Genomic DNA, 27,768 nt, shown 5'->3' with positions numbered 1-27,768 from the left:
GGTGGACCTAGTAACTTCCCTCCATTTCACTATAAATTAAGGCATTGGGCTGGTTGCTAGGGAGGTTAGAAGCTGAACATTTTTTAGGGTAAATGTTGTTGGAATTGAGACTTCCTAGTTAAGCTTGAGAGGAGATATTACATACTTTTTGGCTTCATTGGGAAGAGAGTGAAACTTGTCCAAGTAGAGGAGATTCTTGCTGGACCCTGGGAGGAGCTTGTACAGCATCAAGGCACCAAGGTTGTAAAGTTCTTCTTTGATTAAAGTTAATACAATCAGATTCATTTTTCTCAATAAATTGTCTTATATGGTTTATTTCGTGAATTCCTTGATCATCATGATAAATATGCTTTATTATATTGGTTTTTTAGGTGCTATTTAATGTGTGTGCTTGTTTGTGTTTGCACATTCTTTACAAGGGAGCTCTTTGGGATCAACGGAGCGTGGCATCCACAAACTAGCACTGGACCTGAGGTAGGCCTAAAACACCTGTTTTCCTTTATTTATAAATTGCATATTTAGAGAAAGATAGAATTTGTTTGGTTTGCTTGTCGCTAGATATCATTAGATACTACGGAGGTCAGTCTTGTCCGCAAGAACAACTTATCCGGCCGACAAAATGGCAACCATGCTGGGGACTTGAATTTTTTATTTCTTTCCTTTGCTTTTACTTTGACTTGAGAAACTATGTCTTTGTTTCATGTTTTTAACTTGATGTGTGTGGGATTGGGTAGGTTCAGTAGATCTTGAATTATTTATTTTTTTTCGTACTTTTGGAAGAGGACCGCACCCTCTACTTGTAACACAGTGCGGACATCTCCGCACTTTTGTTTTACACACAGAGCGGTACCGCACCTGGGTATACTGGGGGCCTGCGGACCCTGTCAAAATTTTGAAAAACTTGAAATTTTCTCTTTCAGTCAGCTTAGGATTTGTTTATGTGTTTTTAGCCTCTGCCCAGATCTGCACATATCTTGTCAGGAACTTTTCTTAGGTTAATTCCATTGGCATTAGGGTTTTAGGTGAAATTCCTAGAAGTTTTGTGTGTCGGGCTTGATTTTCATTTTGGTCTTGTAGTAACTTAGAGCTTGGAAGCCTTAGAAACCTCAGATCACCTTGGTTTTTGTTGGCCTTCTTATGAGTCTGACCGTTTTGTAAAATCTGCCTTTGTTGAGGAATCCATCTTGTTTTTCTCTTTGCAAAACTTCGAAAGAACTTGTGTTGAAAGTTTTGGATTTCATTGTTAGAAAAGAAAACAAAAGCTGGTTGTTTTTTGACTGATTTGTGACTCTGGACAAATTAATCCTTAGTTTCATCATAGCTAAGTAAAACATCCTTGAAAAGAAATATTGTAAGCTTTTACTTCAATTAGTTTTTTATAATTTATAGATCTCAAGATTAGATTTTTCCATAGTTTTGAGTGTTTTATAAAATTTAAAAAATCTCTTTTGAAAAAGTTTGTTTTTGTAGCATTTGAGTGTTTGGAAAAGAAAGGGAAATTTTCGTGAGCATAACTAGTTGTCTCGTTTTTTAGTGTATTGGAAAAGACAAAAAGTTCTTCTTTTGATTTGATTGTTAAGGAAAGATTTGTTTCTTTCAAGCATTTGCATTCTCAACTCTTTCTCTAGCTAGAAATTCATTGAAGAAAAAGGATTGTTTTTCATCTTAAGTGCATTTTTAGTGATTTGGAGTCGAGTCTTCACACCATAAGTTTCATCTCTGCACCTTTTGACTTAAGAAAAAACCAATAAAAATAACGCTTAAAGTAAAATCTATCTAGTAATATTTTTATTTCTAGGGCTCTTTATCACCAACATAGCTTAGGCTAGTATCTTGGAGTAGGGAGTAATTAACTCTCCAAGATAGTAAAACAAACAAGTAGATGTATCTTGTGGTAGGAGATAAATTCCAATTGTTACATCTATGCTCTGGGAAGCTCCTCTTATAGGAGTAAAGCATGAGATCGTGTCTGAACCAGTGGGGTAATCAATCCTTCCTCATTGGCAACGATACTAGATATACACGTATTAAAAACGGTAAACCTCGATTAACAATTGTCGAGGAGTTTGGGGTCACTTGTTGGTAAACCTTGGATTATGTCAAGGAGCCTTCAAGGGGATTGAGCTTGCTACTCTGCCCTTGCGTGTGTATCGGATCACAGACTGTTCCCCCAGGTATATTTGTTTCCATTGGTAACCTTAGTGACCATATTCTATAGGATTCTTTCCTAAGGTGACGGTGGAGGGGAGATCCCACTGTACCTGGAGCAGACGTCGGCTAGACTCACTTGGATTTTCTGGGGGGTTCTCTTCACTCAAGACGGTTTATTGGAGAAACTTGTGCTAGTCTATTCATTAAGCATGTTGCCGGGGTAACTGTTCCAACCACCATTTATGTATTGAATTCTGCGACGTTGGATTTCATCACCAACTAGTGTTTTCGGTACGGAAAGTTATTGTTTATGTGTGGTTTGACCTCCTAGATTATTTAGGCGTGTGATTCAAAATTGTTTGGTTCTTTAGAGACTTTAGGTAGTTTTCATTGAGATTTTTCTTTGTTTGCGTGTGAAGTAGTTAAAATATTTAATCGTGGCTGAATTACCGAGGAAGTCCCGTAGACTTCGGGGCCAACCTCCTGAGTTTTCACCGAGCCAGCTTGAAGGGCTACGAGCCCTTGTAACTCCTAGTGACAGTAGAGTTGGCTCACCTAAAGAAGGAGAGTCTTCTTTGGTTGTACATCCTGGTTACCAAGTTCAAGCACCAGAGTATATTTTAAAACCTGTTTCATTTTCCGAAGTTACTGGTAGTTTTTCTTCTACTAGTGATTTAGCTGAGGAACCTGAAATATCTGAACCTGAAACTGAACCTGCTGCTACTCCAACATCAGGATTTGCCTCTCCAACTTCCAGTGGTCCTGGTTCACCCAGGGTAGAAAGAGTCATTACCCAAAATCTTCCTTCTGGACTTATTGCTATAGAAGAAATTGTTACTCTAGAAAAAGGTATACCTATCCCTGAAAATCAACCAGCTATAGAACTTAGGGAGCATGAATCGATCTTTTACAATCCACCTAGGAGGGACGCTTGGTATCTTTCATTGACCAATTTTTTGGAAAACCCGGGACTAAGTATTTCACCACCTCGCATTCCTTTTCAACCAACACCTAGGGGTTATTATCCTCCGTTAAATATGTCGAGACAGTGGTCCATGTTTTCTCAATCTCTAGAAACCTTTTTATATGGCGGTCCTTCTGTTCCCTCTGGGTATCAGTCACTTACTGGTACTTTTTCGAGAGCATCTCCTCAACCTATTGAACAAGGGTTATTAACTGGTAATAACGGAACTAAGTCGTTGAGTGTAGAAGATATTCTTATGATGTCAGGTACCATTCCAAATCCGCAACCTCAAGGTGGCCAGTTACCGCCTGGGGGGCAGCCTCAAGGTCCTCAATTATCGCCTGGGGGGAAACCTCAAGGACAATACATACCTACGGGATAGTACATTCCTCAAGGTCAACCCTAGACTCAGTATGTACCTCAAGGTCAACACCAGTATCAGTATGTACCTCAAGGTCAACCCCAGTATCAGTACGTGCCTCAAGGTTATCAACCTCAAGGCCAGTACCCAACCCAAGGTTTCCAACCACCTTCCGGTCAATCATTTGTCCAAGGAGCTGGAAATGTACCTTTGAATTATCAACCCTACCCTCAACCCAGTTATGGTCCTCAATATGCTCAACCTTCTATGGGTCCATACCTCATATTGAACTTAGTGTGGGATACATCTCAATCACAACAGATCTTGCAATTGAATGTGCAGTTGTCATCTCAATCTGGACAACCCTTGGTTTTTGGTTCAACCCAGCAACATGTCCAGCCTACTATTTAAACATCTGCACGTTTATGTAGTTTCTCAGCCTGGGCCTAGTTCCCCTCGAACTCCACCTCAAACGACTGTTGCAACATCCGTTCAACTCTACCCCACCTACTTCCGGAGTATCTACAGCTCCGGTTTCTACTGTTCCTGTATCAACTCCTCAAGCATCTTTACCTCAGTCTGGACACACAATTCAGACTTCGGTTCAAATGCCTGTAGGACAAACCTGGTCCAAGTACGGTTGTCGCAAGTCAACCTCAATTTACTTATCAATCGTACCAGGGACAGTACCAATTCGGTCCTGCTGTGCAGCAGCCAGTCTATCAGTATCAACCGTACCCTGGATATACTTATCAGAAACCTCAACAACCCCAGTACGGTCCAGTTAATCCTAGTTTTCCGGGAGGATATAATATCCCAAATGCAGTTCCAATTCCTAGTTATCCTGGATATCCTCCTCCTGGGGCTGGTCTCATGACCCAGGGTTTCAGAGACCCTAATCGTCAGTTACCGTTCATTGCAACTTCGGACTTGCCTGACTTGTCGCACCTTATGAACAATCCAATTAATTATCTTCCGTTTTGGCTGCCAATGCCGAATAAGTTTCCTAGTGATATTCCTAAGTTTGAAGGTAAATCAAGAGAGGATCCATCGAACCATGTGATGACTTATCACCTCTAGTGTGCGTCTAACTCCATTTCAGATGATTCAATCCGTTTAAGGCTTTTTCAACGCACTCTAATTGGTCTTGCAGCCAAGTGGTACATTGAGTTACCGTGAGCCACTTTTTATAATTTTAGTCAGTTAGCTACTTCATTTTTAACTCATTTTCAGTTGCCAGTCAGATATGACAATGGCACGGAATTATTAACTTCATTAAAATAGTCAACGTCCACTTACATTTCAGATCACATTCATGAATGGAGACGTCGACGGTGTTTAGTGAAAGTTTTTATTCTGGATCAAATCTTAGCTGAATGGTTTGTCAAATCTTTATTACCGAAAATCACTGAGGATGTAGCTAAGGCAGGAGTCGTTACTGAAGAGCAAGTAATTTCTCAAGCTCAGTACCTTGACTTAGTTTATACGCAGTCAGGTACGTTACACGAGAAAATCCCCGACCTTCCTAAACAAAATCAAATAACTTGTTATGTAAAAAATAGTTAATTTTAGGTTTATTATTTAGTTTAGGTTTAGTTAGGCAAAAGGGCACGATCATAAGATCATGCCCTTTCCTAAAGGGTGCCCATGGCGGTATATAAGCCAGGCAGGCTACAGCCCACTGTAAACATTCATCATCTGTAATTTTCATGTCTTTAATAAAATATTTATATATAATTTTTGCGTATCTATAAGTTCTCTGCTTCATTGGTATCGGAGCCACCACTGCGCTACGTCCATCCACTGCTCAAACTATCGCACCATTCTTCCGCCCTCACTCGTCCCTGTCTCTGCCACCCCTCTTTGTCGTTAGCCGTTTTTTTTCTCCCACCAATCGCTTGATCCCCAACCGTAATCCGTTTCTCCGCCTCTAAGCCGCACTGCCCCAACCACCGTCATCCGTCAATCCACTTCGCTCGTTATTTCGTCGTGTCCCCGGCATATCCTTTCACCATCACCTCCATTCCGTCACGACAGACAGTCCAGTCCTTCGTCCCCGTCGTTCCGTCTAGCCCATCACCGCTGCTCCTCCTTATCACGTTCCAACAGTCCCTAGTTCCTTCCCATCAGACAGGAAGGGCCTCGGTATTTCTGTGCAGCCTGCTGTGTTACGACTTCTGTTAAATCGACGTGCTGCCAGCTCTGTGTTACGGTAATATTCGATATTTTTTTGAATAGTCAAGGGGTTACGTTAATCAACGTGACGGTTCAAAAGTTAATATATATATAGAAAGACTGTTCAAAAGTTAATGATATATATAAAAAAATATATATAACGTGATTTAGTTATATATATCATATTTTAATTATATATTATATATATATAATTTAATTAAAAGTTATATAATTTATAACTTTAATTTATATATATATATATATATATATATAATAATTATAAATTATAAATTATAATTATTATAGTTTATAATTAAAAAAAAATATTAATTAAATTAAATTATTAAATTAATTTAATTAAAAAAAAAAATGGGAAGGAAACGTATTTTAGCTGGCAAATAAATACACGCCTCCGCAAACCCGCTCAATGTCGACAATGACAATGGCGGATTTCCAAAAAAGGTTGTTGGATGCAGAGCAAAAGATAAATAACAACCACGACGAGGTCAGTAAAAGATTAAATGAAGTCGAGAGCAAGCTTGGGGAGCAAGCGGACAAAATCAAAAATCTTGAAGATACGACAAATCGAATAGAGATAAAGATGGAAAGTCAACATGTCCAAACAGGAGTAAACTTCAGAGAAGTCTTAACAATGTTGAAAAGTCTGTGTAAAAAGTCAAATTGTACACCCGAAGAGCTATTAAAAGAAGGTGAAGAGAATCAAGAACACATCTCGTCAGATTCAACTAAGTCCACAGACTCTCATGACAAAGTTGAATCCCCAAAAAAATCAGTGACACACCACCAAGAAGCAAGTAACACTGCCTTTACAAACAAGCAACTTTGGGATACCCTTAATAATCAACACCCTTTTTTTGCTCAACCATTAGCCACATACCAGAAGAGGGTAAAGGTTGAGATGCCTAAATTCGATGGAAATGAAAAAAACAATGTTGCATGGATAAATAAAGCAGAAGAATACTTTGAGATATATGACATCACTGACGATGACGAAAAGCTCAGACATGCATCCATGAAAATGGAAGGAGAAGCATATAACTGGTATATGTGGTGGAAAAAGACAACACACGTCATTAGCTGGAGGAGATTTAAAGATGCATTCTTCAAAAGATTCCAAGGTGTAAAGGAAGAAGAGTTATTTTAAAAACTCATCAAATTACGACAAAAAGGAAGTGTGGACGAATACACTCAAGAATGGGAGACCTTAGTAACTCGAGTACCTGGGTTATCAGAATCTCGTTTAATTCAGTCATACATCTCGGGACTTAAAACCCATTTACAAGTAGAACTTGAGATGCATGACATTTCATCAATAGAAGTAGCAAGACGAAAAGCAAAAACAACCGAAAAGAAATTCGAACAAATATTTTGGTCAAAAGCCGAAAAAACATATTCAAGACGAAGAACACCTCAGTATGCAGACGCAAAAAATACAAGATATGTTCCACCACATCGTCGTGAAGATGAAAAATCTAATGTGGAAGCGCAAAGGATAAAGGAGGGTAAATGCAAGCGCTGTGGTGAGAAGTGGGATCCCAAACATCGATGTGCTAAAGGAAAAGAACCAAAAAACCTATATAATTGTGAAGCAACCAATGATTCAAACAGTGAAGATTCTGACATAGAAGAAACAGGAGATGCCCCAAAATTCTCACCAGAATTAGATGACGAAAGTATTCCGCAAGTGTCGTTATCAGCTATGACAGGTATATCACAACCTCAGACTCTAAAGTTAAAGGGACACATTAAAAAGAACAACGTGGTGGTCCTCATTAACTCTGGTAGCACACACAATTTTTTGGATGCAACCATGGCCAAGAGACTCAATATTTTTTCATTTCCCTTGCCAAACATGAAGGTAATTGTAGCAGACGGTAAGAGGATTGAAAAAGTGGGGAAATGTCATAAGGTTAAATTGCAAATTCAAGACTTCAGTTTAGAGTCTTCATTCTTCACAGTACCATTAGGGGGAGTAGATGTAATCTTAGGTGTCCAGTGGTTACGAACCTTAGGTACTTATGCCGCTAACCACCAAGTACAATTTATAAAATTCAAATGGGGAGGTCAAAAGTACAAATTACATGGGTTCCAAGCACCAGAAAATCAAATTGTATCATCATCTCAGATGATGAAGATGATTCGTAGAGGAGCACCTGCTTATGTAGTACAATGTCATCAGTTAGAAATGTTATCTGCAAATATGACCAGTGAAGAGTCACCAGAGATACAAGAACTAATTAGGAAACATGAAGAAGTGTTTCAAGATCTACCTCTAAAGATGCCGCCTAATAGGGAAATTGAGCATACAATAGAAGTCAAGGCAGGATCAGACCCGGTTAACATCAAGCCATATCGATATCCACATCACCAAAAAACAGAAATCGAGAGATTAATCCAAGACCTCTTAAGGTGTGGAATCATCTCGAAAAGTAAAAGTCCTTACGCTGCTCCAGTGATGTTGGTAAGGAAGAAAGATGGGTCATTCAGGCTATGTATTGACTATAGGGGATTAAACAAAATAACAATTAAAAACAAATTTCCAATCCCCTTTATCGACGAAATGTTGGATGAGCTACATGGCGCAAGGTATTTCTCAAAATTGGACCTAAGATCAGGTTACTATCAAATTAGAATAAGATTAGAAGACATACCAAAAACCGCATTCCGAACACACGAAGGTCATTATGAATTTAAAGTAATGCCATTTGGATTAACCAATGCACCAGCAACGTTTCAAGCAACTGTGAATGAATTATTTCGCCCACATCTCAGAAAGTTTGTATTAGTATTCTTTAACGATATTCTAATTTATAGTAAAACATGGAAGGAGCACTTGCAACATTTGGATAAAGTTCTTACACTACTTAAAGAACACCAATTTTACGCAAAAAAATCCAAATGCACCTTCGGAAAGGAAGAAGTAGAATACCTTGGACACATTATATCCCATGAAGGTGTAAAGGTGGACCCTAACAAAATCAAAGCTATAAAAGAATGGACCAAACCTGTTAATATATCCAAGCTAAGAGGGTTCTTAGGTTTGACAGGATATTACCGAAGGTTTATTAAAAACTATGCACATATAACTGCACCTCTAACAAATCTTTTAAAGAAGAATTCGTTTCTATGGGATGAGGAAGCAGGAAGGTGTTTTGAAAAATTAAAAGAAATTATGTCTAATACTCCCGTATTAGCAACACCAGATTTTTCTAAACCATTTATCATTGAGTGTGATGCTTATGGATTCGGTATAGGTGCAGTACTAATGCAACAAGGACATCCCATAGCTTTTGAAAGTAGGAAGCTCAATAAAAGAGAGCGCCTGAAATCCACATACAACAAAGAAATGCTCGCTATCATGCATGCACTAGCTAAGTGGAGGCAATATCTTTTGGGAAGTAATTTTTCTATTCGAACAGACCATAACAGTCTCCAACATCTCCTTCAACAAAAAACGCTTTCCGAAGAACAACAAAAATGGATTGAAAAAATTGCCGCTTTTGACTTGGAAATACTACATAAAAGAGGTAAAGGCAATGTAGTAGCCGATGCCTTATCTAGGAAAGATGAAGAATCAACACTACTTGCAATGTCGGTTGTTGTTCCTGAGTGGCTTAACAAAATTTGAAGTGAGAATGCCAAGGATCCAGAAGTAACAGCAATAATCAATAACCTTCCCAGTAACTCAAAATTTGAGTGGAAGAATGATATCCTATGGTATAAGGGAAGAATATATCTAAATACAAATTCCAAGTTTAAGTTTAAGATACTCAAGGAATTACATGACTCACCATCAGCTGGACACGTAGGATTCTTTAAGACGTACTACAATGCACGTCAATCCTTCTTTTGGAAGGGAATGAATCGTGATATTCAGAAGTATGTAGCAGAATGTGATACATGTCAAAGGAATAAAAGCAAAAATATTACGACACCAGGATTACTTCACCCCTTAAACATTCCAAATCAGAAATGGGAGGAAATCTCGATGGACTTTATTGAAGGATTACCAGTATCTGAAGGCAAGGACAAGATTTTCGTAGTAGTCGACAGACTCACCAAATATGCTCACTTTATGGCAATAAAGAAGTCATTCTCAGCAAAAGAAATCGCTGAAATATTTTGCAAAAATATATATAAGTTACACAGTTTTCCAAAAGTCATCGTAAGTGATAGAGATGCCAAGTTCAAAGGTAATTTCTGGAAGGAATTGTTCAACCATATAGGAACTTACCTAAATATGAGTTCCGCTTATCACCCGCAAACAGATGGACAAACAGAAGTTATCAATAAATGTTTGGAGGCCTACCTACGTTGCTACGCTACAGAAAAACAAAATAAATGGGCTCAATGGTTACACCTTGCTGAATGGTGGTATAACTCCACCTATCATACATCAGCAAAAATGACGCCATTTCAAGCCCTATATGGGTATGAACCCCCGAAATGGAAAGATCTAGCTATTGTCCAAACAAATCTACCTGCTGTTAAAGATCAACTAGAAGAAACCCAAAAAATCGTCCAAATATTAAAAGAAAACTTGAATAATGCAAGGAATCGTATGAAGCAACAAGCAGATCGTAACAGAACCGAAAGAGAGTTTGAAGTTGGAGAATGGGTATTTGTTAAGCTCCAACCATACAAACAATTATCCTTAAAACAGAAAGGAAAAAACAAATTGGCACCAAAGTTTTATGGACCTTATCAGATCAACAAAAAGATTAGCCAAGTTGCGTATGGTTTAAGCCTTCCAGAGACAAGTCGTGTTCACAATGTCTTCCACGTATCTTGCCTTAAAAGGGCACTAGGTAACAATCAAACAGCACAAACAACACTTCCATCCCTAGATGATGAGGGAAGAGTTATTTTAGAACCAGAAGGTATTTTGTCTACTAGAGAAAGAAAGCTTCGTTATCGTACTATCAAGGAATATCTGATCAAGTGGAAGGACTTGCCCGAAGAAGAAGCTTCTTGGGAGAATGAATCATTTTTTCAACAACATCCGCCGTTACGTATGCTTTGAGGACAAAGCATTCTTTCGAGAGGAAGGCAATGTTATGTAAAAAATAGTTAATTTTAGGTTTATTATTTAGTTTAGGTTTAGTTAGGCGAAAGGGCACGATCATAAGATCATGCCCTTTCCTAAAGGGTGCCCATGGCGGTATATAAGCCAGGCAGCCCACTGTAAACATTCATCATCTGTAATTTTCATGTCTTTAATAAAATATTTATATATAATTTATGTGTATCTATAAGTTCTCTGCTTCATAACTGCAGCTACTTCAGGGTCTCATGCCGTTGATGGTATGATTGGTACGGTTAATAACAAAAGTAAGAATAAATCTTCCAAGAATTCTTCTCCTATCATAACTTTACCAGATTCCCCGACAGGAGATTCTTCTGCGAATTTCTGCCGATATTCATGTTGTAGAGTCATCTACAGCCAAATCAAAATCCGGCGGAAAAAAGAAAGGGAAGAAGAAAAATAAAATAGATAAAAATTCGAAATAGAAACCAGAAAAACCAGAATCTACTGATGAGAAATGCAAACCTCGTTATCCTTGTCTCATTTGTGATGAAGAGCATTTTACTAGAGACTGGCCTCATCGCGCGGAGGTTGCGAAATTGTCAAAGGTTCCTAAACGCTTGCTATTTTGAAGGATCATTTTCCTAGTCAAGACAGTAAGATGATAGGTTCTTCCTCAAATGCCTCCGAAGAACCCATAATGATGATGTCCCATGTTAGGATTGCGACACGATCGCAATATTATGGAAGTAAAAGTCCTGTTGGTGGTAAGGAAGCAGAATCTTCTAATTCGAACCCATCAACTTCAACTCCTGGTTCCGATCCACTACAGATTGAGAAACCTAACCCAGACTTAGTAATCAAACCGCCCACCAAGGGTATACTTCAAAAGTCAGCTTTCAATCCACATGCAATAGCGGCTCAGAACTATAACATTATTGAAGATTTGGCTATTTCACCTTCAGCAATGTCGGCTTTGGAGGTGCTGCAATCATGTCCAGCACAGTGTAAATTTCTATTGTCGGCTATAGGAGCTGTTGACATTCAGGACTCGAACCTTATAATTTTTGATCTAGAAAATAGTACACCTCGCTTACCTCATCAAATGGCTTTCCAGATTCTAGTGTTAGTCAAAAACAGACCTTGCTATAGGATTGTGATTGATGAGGGAGCCTCAACGTGTATTATGTCGATCCAGTGTTGGAGATCACTTGGTTCTCCTAGACTTAATCAATCCCCGATGATTCTAAAGGCCTTTGATGGCCGTGGGTTCCATCCTTTTGGCATTCTATAGGATTTACCTATAGGGGTTGAAGGAAAAACGGTTAATCTAGATGTGGAGGTGGTTGATGCCCCTCTAGATTACAACCTTCTCTTGGGTCATAGTTGGTCTTACGCTATGACAGTTGTTGTTTCATCGGTGTTTCGGCTTATAAAGTTCCCTCATAATGGAAATATCGTAACTATAGACCTGCTAACTTACTTTTCATCCGACCCAGCCTCTTCTGAAAGTATCCAGCATGTCAGCAAAACAACTATCCCTTATAAGGATGTTGGAGTAGGACTAGTTAAAGATTCTGGTTTACTGGGAACTTTTTCCTTTCCTCCTCCTAACGTATCGCCTTCTACTGCAACCATTCATATGATTTCATCAGACACTATTGTTTATGATGATCCTTGGATCGTACCTTCCGAATCTGAGATAGATTCATTTGGTGATGCTATGCCTTTGAGTCCATATGAAATTGCATATCAGGCCATACAGTCCTTTTCTGACTCTTACTCAACCAAAATTGACTTAATGAATGTGGTCCATGAAGAATCACTTTCAACATCAAACTCAGATTCAACAACTTTTTCCGAACTTGTTCACACTGATGAGAAAATTCGTGAAATCTTGTGTGTTGATGATTTACCATGGGAAGATCTTCATCATAGATCTTCGTTTTTACCTAAGATTGATCACTTTGAAAATTATTTTTCATCCATTTTTACGACTGATTATGTCAAGGAATCTTAGAATCCAATGAAAAATCCCGATTCTGAGTTAAATTTTGGGAACTTTTCTCGAACTATTCCTATTGACATTTTGGTTAAGCCTGGAATTGTTGAAAACATTCATATAGGTGCCTCTTGTATGGAAGATGAAATTCAAACATATAAGGCCCTATTTCAAGAATTCCGCGACATGTTTGCCTGGTCATATGAGGAAATGCCAGGAATTGACCCAGCAATTGTTGTTCATGAAATCAAAACTTACCCGGATGCTAAACCCATCTGGAAACGTTTGCATCAGATCCACCCATGAAAAGCTGCTGTTATTAAAGCAGAAGTTGAGAAATTACTTAAAGTAGGTTTCATTTATCCAATTCCCTTAACGGATTGGGTATCAAATATTGTTCCCGTTAACAAAAAGCAAGGAACAATAAGAATATGTATCGATTATAGGGATATTAATGGAGCCTGTCCAAAAGACAATTACCCAACTCCCTATATCGATCAAATCATTGATGATTGTGCCGGCAGTGAAATATTCTCCTTCATGGATGGTTTTTCCGGATACAATCAAATAAATATTCTACCTGTTGATCAACCAAAAACAGATTTCATTTCTCCATGGGGGACATTTTGTTATTGCAAGTTACCTTTTGGGCTCAAGAACGCAGGGGAAACTTTTCAAAGAGCCATGTCTTATGCGTTTCATGACTTCAAACACATTGTGCAACCCTATCTCGATGATTTACTTGCTCGTTCATTACATCGAGCCGATCATCTCATCCATTTACGAGCAATCTTTATGAGGTGTAGGCATTATCAAATTAGGTTGAATCTGCATAAGTGTGTTTTCTATATAGAAACGGGTCGGTTACTGGGGTTTGTTGTTTCGAAAGCCGGCATTCGCATCGATCCCTCGAAGGTTGAAGCTATTGTCAAATTTCCTCCTCCTTCGAGTCTTCGCCAACTCCAAAGTTTGCAAGGGAAAGCAAACTTTTTACGTCGATTCATTCCTAACTACGCCGAGATCACAAAGGGTTTTACCCAGTTGTTGAAATAGAATACTCCATTCTTTTGGGATGAGATAGCTGACAAATATTTTGATGCACTAAACACGCATTGACCCATGCACCATTATTGCATCCTCCCAACTACAACCAGGACTACTTCTTATATCTCGCCGCCTCGCATTCCATCATTGGAATGGTGTTAGTTCAGGAAGATGAATTCGGTAGTGAACATGTGATATATTACCTTAGTCGAACCCTAAATCCAACTGAGCTAAAATATTCACATGTGGAGAAATTGGCATTGGCAGCTATTCAAGCTGTCCAACGTTTTCGTCATTACATTTTACTATGTAAAACTACAGTAATTTCCGATTGCAACCCTATGATCTATAATTTGACCAAACAATTGCTAGGGGGAAAGTACTCCAAATGGATTGTGATCCTGCAGGAGTTCGACATGGAATTTGAAAAGTCTAAGTCGAAGAAATATTTAGTTTTTGCGGAGTTGATGTGTGACTTCCCGCGTGCTGACACTGAAACTCTGGCAGAGGAGCCCATTGTGGACGAATCATTGTTTCTAATCAGCACTTTAGATCCATGGTATGGGGATATCATAGTTTATCTCCAAACCCAAACCTTTTGGCCAGAAATTTCAAGATCAGAGCGTCGGAAAATACGATTCCAGTCCCAACAATTCAAAATTATTGGAGATACACTTTATCGTCGTGGGGCGGACTCTGTTTTCCGACGTTGTTTAACTCATGAGGAAGCTGAAAGGGTTCTAAATGACTGTCACTCTGGAGCGTGTGGCGGTCATATGTCTAGGTTTGCCACAACCCAAAAGATATTGCGCGTTGGCTATTTCTGGCCGTCTTTGTTTAAAGATTGTATTAACGCGGTCCGAAAATGCCACAACTGCCAAATTTTTTATCGAAAGATGCGCGCTCCACCTGCTCCTCTCCACCCTACAATTTTCGTCGGTCCTTTTGCGAAATGGGATATCGATTTTATTACATGTAACCCTCACTCGGCCGGGGGGCATGCATATATCATCCTTGCGGTAGATTATTTTACCAAGTGGGCCGAGGTGATGCCTACATTTGAGGCAGACAGAAAAACTGCTGTGATTTTCGTGTTCAATCATATAATTGCTAGGTTTGGTGTTCCAAGAGCGATTATCACTGATCATGGGCATCATTTTCGAAATATTATGATGACTGAACTAACAGACCAACTTGTCTTGCATCACGATAGTTCAACTCCATATTATCCACAGGCTAATGGTCTGGTTGAAGCCATCAACAAAGTTCTAGTCATCATGATCCAACAAATCATTGGGATTCATAGGTCGAATTGGCATAACATGCTATTTTCAGCGCTTTGGGCATATCGAACCTCAGTAAAAATTTCAACCGGTTTCACTCCTTTCCAACTAGTTTACGGTTTGGAAGTTGTGTTACCCATTGAATGCGAAATCTCGTCATTGCAAATGGCCATAGAATTACTTCCAGCCACTTCCGAAGAGGAAAAACGTTTGTTTTACTTGGCTCAGCTAGATGAGAATCGACGTGATGTTGCACTAGCAATCGAAGCTCATGCCAAACGTATTAAAGCTCAGTATGATCGAAATGTTACCCCTCGTAATTTTTCGGAAGGAGACCTAGTCTTATTGTATGATCAAGCAAATGATAAATTAGGCACTGGAAAATTTGTACCCAAGTGGCATGGTCCTTATGCTGTTAAGCGAAAGCTGGCAAAAGGGGCCTATGAATTGGTAGACTTTGACGGGGTCTCTTTAGGTAAACCCAGAAATGGTCTTTACCTGAAGAGATATTATGCTTAAATCTGGGTGTGGAGATTTTAGTTAGGTTAGTTTTCTTTTTAGCTGGTGTGTTTTAGATTAAAAAGTGTGCTTAGTTTAGAGAGTGTTTTCGTCATTATTCCTGCTTATCTTGATTTTACTCTGGATATTGCAGATGTCGACGTCTCTCCAAACATACATTGGTTTTGCTGATAGTGCTTGTCGTAACACGGAACATTTCTTCTGCAGCTTGGGTCATCTATTCGCCCTCTGATGAGTTGGTATCTATGCATGGGGTAAGTCTCGGTCAAACAACGAACAACATTGCAAAGTATAGTGCAGTGATTGAGTTATTATCTGAATCCATCTCATTTGGGATTCGGAGTTTGATTGTGAGGTTAGATTATGAACTCGTTGTATTACAGCTAAATAGAGTATATGCCATTAGAAATCTAGTATTATTGAGATTATTTTTGAGAGTTCGTCTCTTGGAACGTGAATTTGATTATATTGAATATCAGCATATTCCAAGATATTTAAATACATTAGCCGATGCAATTGCTTCCAGAATGTTAAGTAGACATTTGCAATAATCATACAAGTAGATTTAAAAACATTCCATAACATGTTTTACAAGATAAGCCGATAACAGTGATATAGCATAGCATAGAAGTGTGTCAAATATACATTGTCTTCAATCATAGGTTGAAAAACACCTTATGATCGGAAAAAATGATAGTACAAAAAGCAAAAATGTCATATGAGTCTACAACAGGCGATCATCCTATCACTGGTGATGATCACAATAAGAAACCACTATACAGGCCACCCTACAAAGGAACCTCCTGAAACGTCCTGGGACCCAAATCACATAGCACTGTAGCCTAAGAGGAATGTCATCTATGCTAGTCTCTGGAATGTCTGCTGTCAACCGCTCTAGATGGCTCTCCAATTCGGCCAAAGTCTCTATAGATTCGTCATGTGGGGCTGGTGCTGCTACAGCTGGCTGTTTCCTCTCATAAGGTCGGAAAGTGGCTGGTCACCGTGGACCTACATCTTCATTTGAAACTTTTACTATCAATTTTTGGATGAAATAAAAACAAAAAAAATTAAATTAGAAAAAGTTGAAAATGATTTTACCTGAGTCATCCCATTGCTCTCCTAGTGGAAGATCCATGTCTGGGTCACCACGATAATATATCCCAGAATAAGGAAAATCCTGAATAGCAAAAACTTGGTTCTCCAACCAATGAAAATACTCAAGAGGAAATCGAACGACTTCTGTTCCCTCCTCAGGATGACAGGCCATAACTGCAACCCAACGCATCAGTTTGGGCTCTCGGGGAAGTCTAACTCCAATGGTAAGATGTTGTGGGACCAACATTGGGACCCTCTCTAGACCAAAGCTCACAACTAAAGCACCGTATCCAAAGTTCTTCAGTTGTCTGTTCTTTGCTCTAGTCAGTTGGCCTTTTACATTAGCCAACACAGCCTCGCACCAGTTGAAGATGGTGCCTCGAAAGCAGTCTACTGCCATCCGCATTTGGGATCCAGTGGCCACATGTAGTGTTGCGCTTACAAAGAGCCTCGTAACAGTAAACGCAATCACTTTGAGTTCAGGACGGGATATGGTTTTGATATCAATCCCTTTGTCTCTAGTTTGGTCGTTACAAAACTTTAGCCGGAGGCTATCGACACACTGCCCACCTGGCCTAGTCCCAAATAAATTCAAATGTTCACCTTTCTTAGGCAAACCAGTCAAAAATTAAATGTCTTCCGGCTCCATTTCGAGCTGGTGGCCACCAATAAAGAAACATTGGTCCTGTATATTCCACCTGTCTACCAGCCACTGCAAAAATTCCACCTGGGCCCTCATGCCAGGTATGGCCCAGAATTTGTATAAACTGCATGCCTTCAATGCATCAATCGAAGGTTGATGATTAATCGCGGCAAGATCCACATCCTCATGCTCCCGTTCCCGCCAGTCAAGCATGATGTATACCCTACATTCAATAAAAAGGTGGATTAGAATATTTAAAATCAAATTTTTTGGGTGAAATTTGAAAATTTCAAGTTTGAAAACCTATTCTGCGGGGACCGCACCCTCTATGTTAGAGACAGTGCATAGGTCTGCACTCTGCCTTCATGGCAAGTGCGGACCCCTAACTTTTTTCCTTTTACGAAAAAGTCGGGGTCTGCAGGTTTCCTATGCTATGCCTGCGGACCCCCGCACGCGGGTTTTTAACCTAAAAATTTCCTAAAAAACAAAATAAAACCATAAAAAAAATTCAAATGGATGAAATGAAAGAGTAAGATGATGTGGATTACCTGGAGGTGATGGCGTTCGATCCCAACGGACAGATTTTCTGCAATCTTCACAGGAAGTTTCTGACCAAAAGCTCTCTTTTCTCACTCTGAAGTCAAACGGTAAAAATGAATTTACAAAAGCCCTTTTTATAAGCTTTTTTGAATAAATGAGTTTTTAATTTGTTTACTTTTCACTTTAAAGAGGTAACTTTTGAAGCATTTTTATCTATTTTAAACAAGTATGAGTAATGTTTGAGTTTTTGTGTAGGATAACGGATTTTTCAGGAAAAATTAGTCATTTTGACGAAAAACATTAGAGTCACCTTTAAGCTCTTTTCTAACTCCTAAAATATGAAAAGGTTGCTGAGTTTTTCTTTTTAAGCTCGTTAAAATGAAACTAAAAAGATGGTCCACTTACAGCCCTTTTCTGACTGTAAAAACATGAAAAAGTTGCCGGGTTTTTGTCGTTTCAAATTCGATATTGGTTATAAAACGACGTGTCATTGATCGCTTTTTTACTTTTTTGGATCAGAGACACTAATTATGAAAAGTACTCCTTGATCGTAATGATCAAGCGGTTCTCTCAAGTATTATTTTATACTTTTTCAGGCTTGGGAGACACAAATTTATGAAAAAGGACAACCATGGAGTTTTCTTAAGTTTTTTCAGACTCTCTAAAATTGAAAAACTCCGAGTTTCTCCTATACTGGACTCGTTAAAATTTAACAGTAAAGGACCTGTTCAATTACAAACAGGAACAGACCACTCCTTCTTAGGGTTCGAATTTAAACTAAGTTGGACTCATCTGAAGGATGAGCTTATAATCAAGAAAATGTTATCCTCCTCAAGCTTGTTAAAAATAAAGAGGCACTTGCCAGAAATGGTGGGGGAAAAGACAGAAAAATGAGCCTGTTTGTCATACTTTGTGTCTCAGAAAAAAATTTAACCACTCTTGAACACGACACTTTTTATTCACCTGTGTTGGGAAATCCTTTTCCTAACAGTTGATCAAACCATATTGAAAGCCTTCAGTCAGTTTCTAGGTATTAACTTTAGGTCAATTGTTACCAAACCATCTGCTGTGTCGTTATGTGTTCGAAAGGTCAGTGCAAATAAACCATTCATCTGCAAAATATATGTCATCCATCTTGACCATCCCTGAGTCAATCCTTGCAACTATATTTCTTCAAACTTGATCTATGATTTCGGTACCTTGGGATTTGCATGCCTCAATGGCAGGTTTCTCACCTTCGACGATAGGTTGCATCATTGACCTTCGATCAAAGGATTCCGTGACATGTTCAACATCAACACATCTATTCACATCTCATGGATTGTACTGAGTACTTTGAGAGCCATTGACATTACTGGTGGTTTCTCTCACACTTGTTAACAGTTTACATCATTGACTGGTAATCAAGTGGTTTCTACCATGTTCGACTTCGACACATTCATTCACATGGATAGAATCGTATTATTTCTGGGAGTAGAAATCAAGACCCTAGATCTAGTTTCCACCATGCAGGCTGCGAGGAATTTTGTATTCATTATACAGTGGACTATTCATAAATAGATGGCTACGTCCATACTGTGTCTACATGTGTCTATACTTGTGATGTATTACAAGATCATTCCTATATCAAAGCAGTTTAGTTAGTTTTCTAGTCAGTTATGATCTGAGTATGGGAATGCCTACCTCAGCGGTGATATGATCTCATATATATATTTTGTATTGAATGTTTTTACAGGTTCCAACCGGGCTCTCCACAAGATGATCCTCGAAATGATAAAGTACTTCACTCTTCTTAGATGATAAATGAAATCCTCATCTACTACAGACTTCGCACTTTAGGGGGCAATCTGTTACACAAAATATTGTCACTATGACTATTTGCAGTCAGTATGGGTCTATCATCATTCATATTGTCCTCCTTAGCAAGTCTAAAACCTCAGCTCTTCATGTCAAGCTTTAAAAATGAGAAAAGTCTTTGAAAATCAATAAAGCTCTGGTTCCGCACTTTCTCTGACTGTTACCTGTGGTCCCGCACCCCTTGGTCATGTTACCTGCAGACCTTCCCGCTCTGTCTATAAAGGAGTGGGTGCAGACCCCTGTGAAAGTCAAAAAGGCACAAGTTTATTCTTAAAAACTCACTTGTGGTTAATTCTGGATGCTTCTATAAGGAATCTTGACGTGGATGGTTCGCTCCTAGGTGGTTCATGCATCCCATAACTAAAGGATCTAATCCCTTGATGAGAGGAGCTTATTCCTTTGAAGGAGGGCTTTATCCCTTTGAAGGTGGACCTAGTAACTTCCCTCCATTGCACTATAAATTAAGGAATTTGGCTGGTTGCTAGGAAGGTTAGAAGCTGAACATCTTTGAGGGTAAATGCTATTGAGAGGAGAGATTACATACCTTTTGGCTTCATTGGGAAGAGAGTGAAACTTGTCAAAGTAGAGGAGATTCTTGCTGGACCCTGGGAGGAGCTTGTACAGCATCAAGGCACCAAGGTTGTAAAGTTCTTCTTTGATTAAAGTTAATACAATCAGATTCATTTTTCTCAATAAATTGTCTTATATGGTTTATTTCATGAATTCCTTGATCATCATGATAAATATGCTTTATTATATTGGTTTTTCAGGTGCTATTTAATGTGTGTGCTTGTTTGTGTTTGCAGATTCTTTACAAGGGAGCTCTTTTGGATCAACGGAGCGTGGCTTCCACAAACTAGCACTAGACCTGAGGTAGGCCTAAAACACCTATTTGCCTTTATTTATAAATTGCATATTTAGAGAAAGATAGAATTTGTTTGGTTTGCTTGTCGCTAGATATCATTAGATACTAGGGAGGTCGGTCTTGTCCGCAAGAACGACTTATCCGGGTGACAACCATGTTATAGAATATTTCCACGTACTTATAGTAAAAATGCAAGAAAACAAAGCTCAAACACCTATGCATAATATTCAAATGATGAGAGCGGAGCCTCGCGAAGAGGATCCTAGCATCAATATCGTGACACGAAGTGGTATAGCCATAGGAGAAGACAAGGGGAAGCAGCTAGAGGCTGAAGGATGTGTACGGAAGGCTGCTGAGAGGGAATTTGAGTTTGATCTAAGTCGCTCGAAGGAAACATTTAGGGAAACTAAAAAGAGCTTCGCAGAAGCCTCTACATCAAGAGTCAGGAGAAGTTTGGCGGAAACAATAGTGCACAATATGTAGACCATTCATTGCTAGCAACATTTTAGAAGACTTGTATTAAGATTTTAAGGGATAGAAGGTGTTGGGTGTGGAGCTTGATTATCTTCTATAGTACCAGAAATTTGGACCCCAGTTCAAAATGGGGTGGCAACACCGCCCATAAAATGATCGCTGCCGCGAGCCCCCCCTGGCGGGGGGTTTCGGGGGCAGTGCCCCCGAAGCTAAAAACAGCTGTAAAATTGCCTTGTAAAAGTATAGTAATTTCTAGTCAATCTGGGCCGTTCATTAGGCGGATGATCTGACGGTAGAACTTATGTTTAGTTTAGGGTTTTTTGCCCTAGAAGGCAACCCCTCTCTTTATATGAGGGCATTGTATTTGAGGCTGTGAGATATAGATATGTATTCGGTGAGCGAGAAACATAGAGGTGAGACTGTGAGAGAAAACAGAGGATATTACAGCGGTTTTGCTGTAGGTTGTATCTCTTCATTTTGCTGGATAATAGAAAGGAAGGACTGGCTGTTCGGGGTGGACGTAGCCCAAACTGGGTGAACCACGTATATCTGTGTCTCTCTTGTTTTGTGCGTTTTCTGTGTTTATATTTCTACAATATTTTATGTGTTCCATTGCTCCGTAATATATAATTTTCTAACAGAAGGCAAATCGAAGGGCTACAAGAGCTTATTGATAATTGTATGGGTAGGATTAAAATTCTTCCAGAACAGCACGTGGTAGACAAAGTGGGAAAAAGCAAGAAGTGAACAAGTCGTGAGATGAGACTGACCGCGCAAATTAGGGAGTATGAGATGGACCAGGTAATTCTCGATAAAGGATCTGATACGAATGTTCTACTAAAGAAAACATGGGAAAGAATGAGGAGGCCTACGCTGCAATGTTCTCATATCCATATACGTATGGAAAACCAACAAAAGATCATTCCTATGGGGCACCTGTATGGGGTCACGGTAGATATTGAAGGAGCAAGTGCCCTAGCTGATTTTGAAGTGATCGAAATAGTTGATGATAGTAACCCTTACCCTACGCTACTAGGCATTGATTGGGCTTTTGATATGGATGCAATTATTAATCTCAAAAAATGCAGAATGACATTCGAAATAAAGGAGCTCTGGGTCATTGTTCCATTGGATCCAACTGAAGGTGCGGGACATATTGAACCGGTCCGTGATTACGAGGAGGAGGATGATCTTGATCATATTTATAAGATCACTACATGCAATGAGGACTAGATCAACCCTATAACGAATGGACGAATCGCATGGGATAGGGATAGTTCCTACACTTTAGATTCTGATGAAGAGCTTGAGCATTGGCAAAACTGATTACATGAAGTCTCCTTGTTGTGTTGTAATATGTTGACAAAATTACTTTGATGCATATCCATTGAGGTACGAAATTTACCTTATTATGATCGGTTAGAAGATGCTAATTTGTTTTTGGATAATTTTGAAAGGGATGTGCCAGAAGCGCATCAGTTCCAAGCGTTAGATCTGGCACTGCGAGCTACGGCTGCCCATTGGTGGGGTACAAACAAGGATATCTTCTCCAATTTGAAATAATACCGAAAAATGATGAAGTTGAGGTTTGGGTATTCCAATACTCGTATGACAGAGAAATACATAGGGAAGGATGATCCACACGAACATTTGGCATGATGGAATAAAGTGTGGGGAGAGGAACCGCAACCGGAATGGGTTCAATATTTTGTCACACTTTGGATACCATCCCAATGAACTGGTACTTGGAAACTGAGTTGCGACATGGGATGGTTGAATGGGATATCCTGAAGGAAATATTACTGTTAAATTTCAGCTTTGAAGATAGCTTAGAATGTATTGATGAGGCACTCCAAGAAATCAAAGCAACGATCTTCAAAATACCTGAGGAACCAGTAGCATGGGTTCAGCCAGATTGGAATATGCAGCTCCACCATGTGATGGAATCTTATAATGTGACTACAGAAGAAAGCGAAGATGACCCCAGAAGCATTAGTATTTGCAAGTCCGAAGGATAGCATGAGGTTGATGGATCTAAGGCAGCAATCCCCGGCATATTGGTGCCTTTAAAGACTAAGCATGTAAATATTGGATCGCATGCGCAGCCGAAGTTTGCTAAGATAGGTGATTATTGGGATGAATATATAGTCGATAAGGTCGCAGAGTTGTTGCGCAAGTATCAAGACTTGTTTTCCACCAAGTTTTCTGATCTAAAGGGGATAGTCGGGGATTTGGGCATCATGAAGATTACTTTGAAGCCAGATGCGAAGCCTGTAAAGAAGCGCCCCTACCGATTAAATCCCAAATATAAAGAAAAGGTGCGCAAGGAGTTGGATAAGATGTTGGAAGTTGTAATCATTGAATCTGTGGAGGAATCAGACTAGGTAAGTCCCATGGTAGTCCAAGAAAATAAGAAGCAGGATGAAATTCGGATATGCGCAGACCTGCAGAAGTTGAATGATACGTGCATCCATGATCCATTCCATATGCCATTTACAGGCGAGGTGTTGGAGAATGTTGGAGGGCAAGAAGCCTACTCGTTTACTGATGGATTCTCGGGATACCAACAGATCAAGATCGTGCTAGAGGATCGAAGTAAGACCACCTTCGCGATGGAATGGGTTTGTTTTCAATATACGGTAATGTATTTTGGGCTGAAGAATGTACCTGTGATCTTTTCAGGAGTGGTAATTGCGACTTTAAGGAATTCATCCACAAATTCTTAAAATTCTACTTTGATGATTAGACCGTGTTTGGGTTGGTCAAGCACCACATTTCTAGTCTACGCCTCATACTGGATACCTGTAGAAGACATCAGATTTCCCTTAACATGAAAAAGTGCATATTTTGCATAGCCTATCGAATATTGTTGGGTCATGTGGTTTGCAAGTAGGGATTGATGGTAGACCCTACCAAGATATTTGTCATTGTTAATTTGGATGCCCTGAAGAACGTCAAACAGTTGTGTGCAACGTTGGTCCATACTAGATATTATAGAAATTTCATCAAGGCGTATGCACAAATAATTGTGCCAATGGAAATATTGTTGAAGAATGATGCAACATTATATTGGGACGAAGATTTCTAGAGCAGTTTAGATATTTTGAAGGAAAAAATGGTCTCCGCACCCATTCTGGTGTTCCATGATGGGAAAAAGGAGTTCATGTTCATGTGGATGCATCCTGCATTGCACTAGGTGCGATGCTAACTCAACCAGACGAAGGTGATATCAATCATCCTATAGCATTTACGAGTAGGAAATTGTAAAAGGAAAAAAAGAACTACTTGACTACAGAGCGCGAAAGGCTAGCGATGGTGTACGCGCTACAGAAATTATGGAACTATTTGTTAGGCACACACTTCAAAATGTATACAAACCACTCTGCTCTAAAATACTTGGTCAATAAGCATGTGTTGGGGGGGAATATTTGCAGATGGTTGTTGTTATTCTAGGAGTATGATTTTGAGGTGATCGTGAAGCCCGGACGCCTGAATGTTGATCTTGATCACCTATCCAAGATTGAAATTGGTGATGAGCATACAAGCTTGGAGGAAGAGTTCCCTGATGCACAGCTCTTTGATGTTTGTGTCACAAACGATCACTTTGCCGATGTAATTCAATTTTTGTCTACTGGAATAGCCTAGAAGGATATTTGACACAAAAAAAGAAGGAACTGGTGATCCGCGCGGCTGAATTCTCTGTGATCGTTGGACACATACAAAATGGGCTCCGATGAGATATTGTGCAGATATGTCCCAAAGTATGAACGGCCAAGCATTTTGGCAAAATCTCATGCAGGAGTAATAGAAGGACACTATGTCGGAAAAGAAATTATGTAGAAGATCCTGCGCGTAGTACTATGGTGGCCAACAGTGCATAAGGACTCGAAGGTGTATTATAGGGCGTGTGACGCTTATCAATATATAGGGAGACCATCACGAAGGGACGAGTTTCCATTAAATCTACAAATAACCTTTCAAGTGCTCAATAAATGGGCAATCGACTTCGTGGGTCTGATTCAGCCTCCAGGGAAAAAGACTGAGGCACGATGCATTATTACCGCAACTAAATACTTACCACGGTGGCCAGAGGCACAACCGGTAAAATATTGTAGTGCAGCTACCACTGCGAAGTTCATATTTGAGTTTATTTTGTCCCAGTTTGGTTTCCCTAAAATTTTAATGATTGATAGGGGCATGCACTTCTTAAACGAAACTATTCTCGCAATGCTTGAGGAATTCCAGGTATATCATCAGAAGAGTACGCCCTATCACCCTCAAGCTAATGGTACGGTGGAAGCCTTCAAAAAAATCTTGGAAAACGCTTTGACCAAGGTTTGCAACGTGAAGCGAAATGACTAGGATGTGCACATACTAGCAATCCTTTGGGTGTATATGACCACTTTGTAGAAATTCTCACTGTATATCACATGATAATGCAATATAATAAAGCAAAATACCTGATCTACTTCTACAAACAAACTTGTAGAAGCTTAATCGATTTTGAGCAAGATCAAATGGAACACATATAACAAAGAAGAAGATTCAATCACACATGAAACACAGAAGAATACTCCAGGGAAAGCCTCAGCTAAAAACCCCGCTATTTGTATTATCATACAAAAGGAAATATCTCAGGATTACACAAAGCTTTAGCTCACAAGCTATCCAACTCTTAGTACAATCCCTCACTATTGCTCATAGACATAATAGACAGTGCATATGCCTTCCTTCAGTCCTCCAAGCCCCCTATTTCCTTGCGCAGTTTCTCCTGGGTCCTTAAGCTGCCACCTATGTGTAATTACCTCAGACACTACTCACCAAACTCAGAAATAATCGTGCAATCCTCAAGGAAAGAATTCCTTCTGCATGCAAGAGATATCCTCAAGGGAATATTCCTACTACTGATAACACACTGTCCCATCCTTTGATCTCAATTGGGTCTCTGTCTGAACTGGCATGCATGAGTTATTTATGAGAGAATATTCACTTATCTGAAGTACACTAGTTGCATGCATGCATGCATTGACTAACTGAACTCACACTCAATTCCATAAATTGTTGGAAATAATCTAACTGGACTTAACTCAGTTAATTAAGCTAACTAATTACAACTCAAAGTACAACTCATCCTGATCTCCTTAGTTAAGGGATAACTTCCTTAATCAAAGGGATAACTGTTGCATGTCTTCACATAGACTTCATGTTTGATTTTCTCTAACAAATTAACTCAATATGAGTTAATTAATTATTTTACAAACAGTTGTTGAGCTCAAATTCGAATTTTAATTTAGGGACTAATTAAAATTGGAATGTATCCCAAAATGCTATTTGTAGCAATGCTATTTTTAGAATTTCTATATTTAGCATTTCTTGTTGCTATTTTCAACACTCCCTCTCAACAAGAAAGGGATTATCTGTCACCCTAATCCTGTCTTTGTGGAACTCGAATTTGTATTTTGACAATGCCTTAGTCAAAATGTCTACATCCTACTCCTTGGTCGAAACATACTACAACAACATGATCCTCTTCACCACACAGTCTCGAAGATGATGATACCGATATCGATGTGCTTGGACCTGTCATGAAATATTGGATTCTCATAGAGTTTGATACAACTCTGATTATCGCAATAGATCACAGTTGGATCCATCCTCTGATCAAACAACCCAACTAGAATTTTCCGCATCCAAATGGCCTCACATGTTGCCTGACTGGAAACCATGTATTTAGCCTCTACTGAGCTAAGTGCAACTAACCTTTGTTTCTTGCTGTACCAAGAGACTGCAGTTGAACCGAGGTTGAAAATTCCTCCTGAAGTGCTCTTCCGATCTGATGGACTCCCTACCCAATATGCATCTGTGAAGCCCTGAAGCTTCACTCCCTCTGTTTGTTTGTACCATAATCCATACTGAGATGTGCCTCTAAGGTATCTCAGCACATGCTTCGCTGCCTTCCAAAATAGCTTGGTAGGTTGAACCATAGATTGACTCAGTTGGTTCACCGCAAAGCACAAATCTGGTCGTGTTTTCACTAAATACATCAATGAACCCACAAGCTGTCGATACATAGTAGCAGCTACTACCTCACCTGAAGTAGCATCCTCCTTCCTCCAATTACCTACTAGAGGAGTCTGCATGGGCTTGCACTTGTCCATGTGGAATCTCCTGAGTATCTCATTCGCATATTTGCCTTGAGACACAAACACTTCCCCATCCTTTTGTCACACTTCCATGCCTAGAAAGTAGTGCATGAGACCCATGTCTTTCATCTTGAACTCTCTTGCAAGTTCCACCTTGCAAGACTTGATCAATTGATCATCACCTGTTAATATTAGATAATCAACATAAAGAACAATGATCGATGGCTTACCTTCTACCATGATGTGGTATAGGTTCACATCCGCTTCACTCTTTGTGAAGCTCAACTCGTTGAAATAACTATCGATCCTAGTGTACCAAGCACGAGGTGCTTGCTTCAGCACATACAAAGCTCTCTTGAGTTGGCACACATGCGACTCATGATCGAAGGTCTCAAATCCTTATGGCTGCTCTATGTACACCTCTTCCTCAATCTTGCCATTGAGAAACGCAGTCTTCATATCCATCTGATTGATCTTCCAACCCATACGTGTTGATAGTGCCAACATCGATCTGATAGATGAGTACCTTGCTACAGGAGAAAAAGTCTCATCATAGTCGATCCCCTCGACCTGTGAGAAACCACGGGAAACAAACCTTTCCTTAT

This window comes from Pinus tabuliformis, chromosome 7 (assembly GCF_031772625.1).
Source record: "Pinus tabuliformis cultivar Carrire ecotype Pingquan chromosome 7, CPIR1, whole genome shotgun sequence".
Taxonomy (NCBI): Eukaryota; Viridiplantae; Streptophyta; class Pinopsida; order Pinales; family Pinaceae; genus Pinus; species Pinus tabuliformis.
This window is presented reverse-complemented; position numbering follows the sequence as displayed.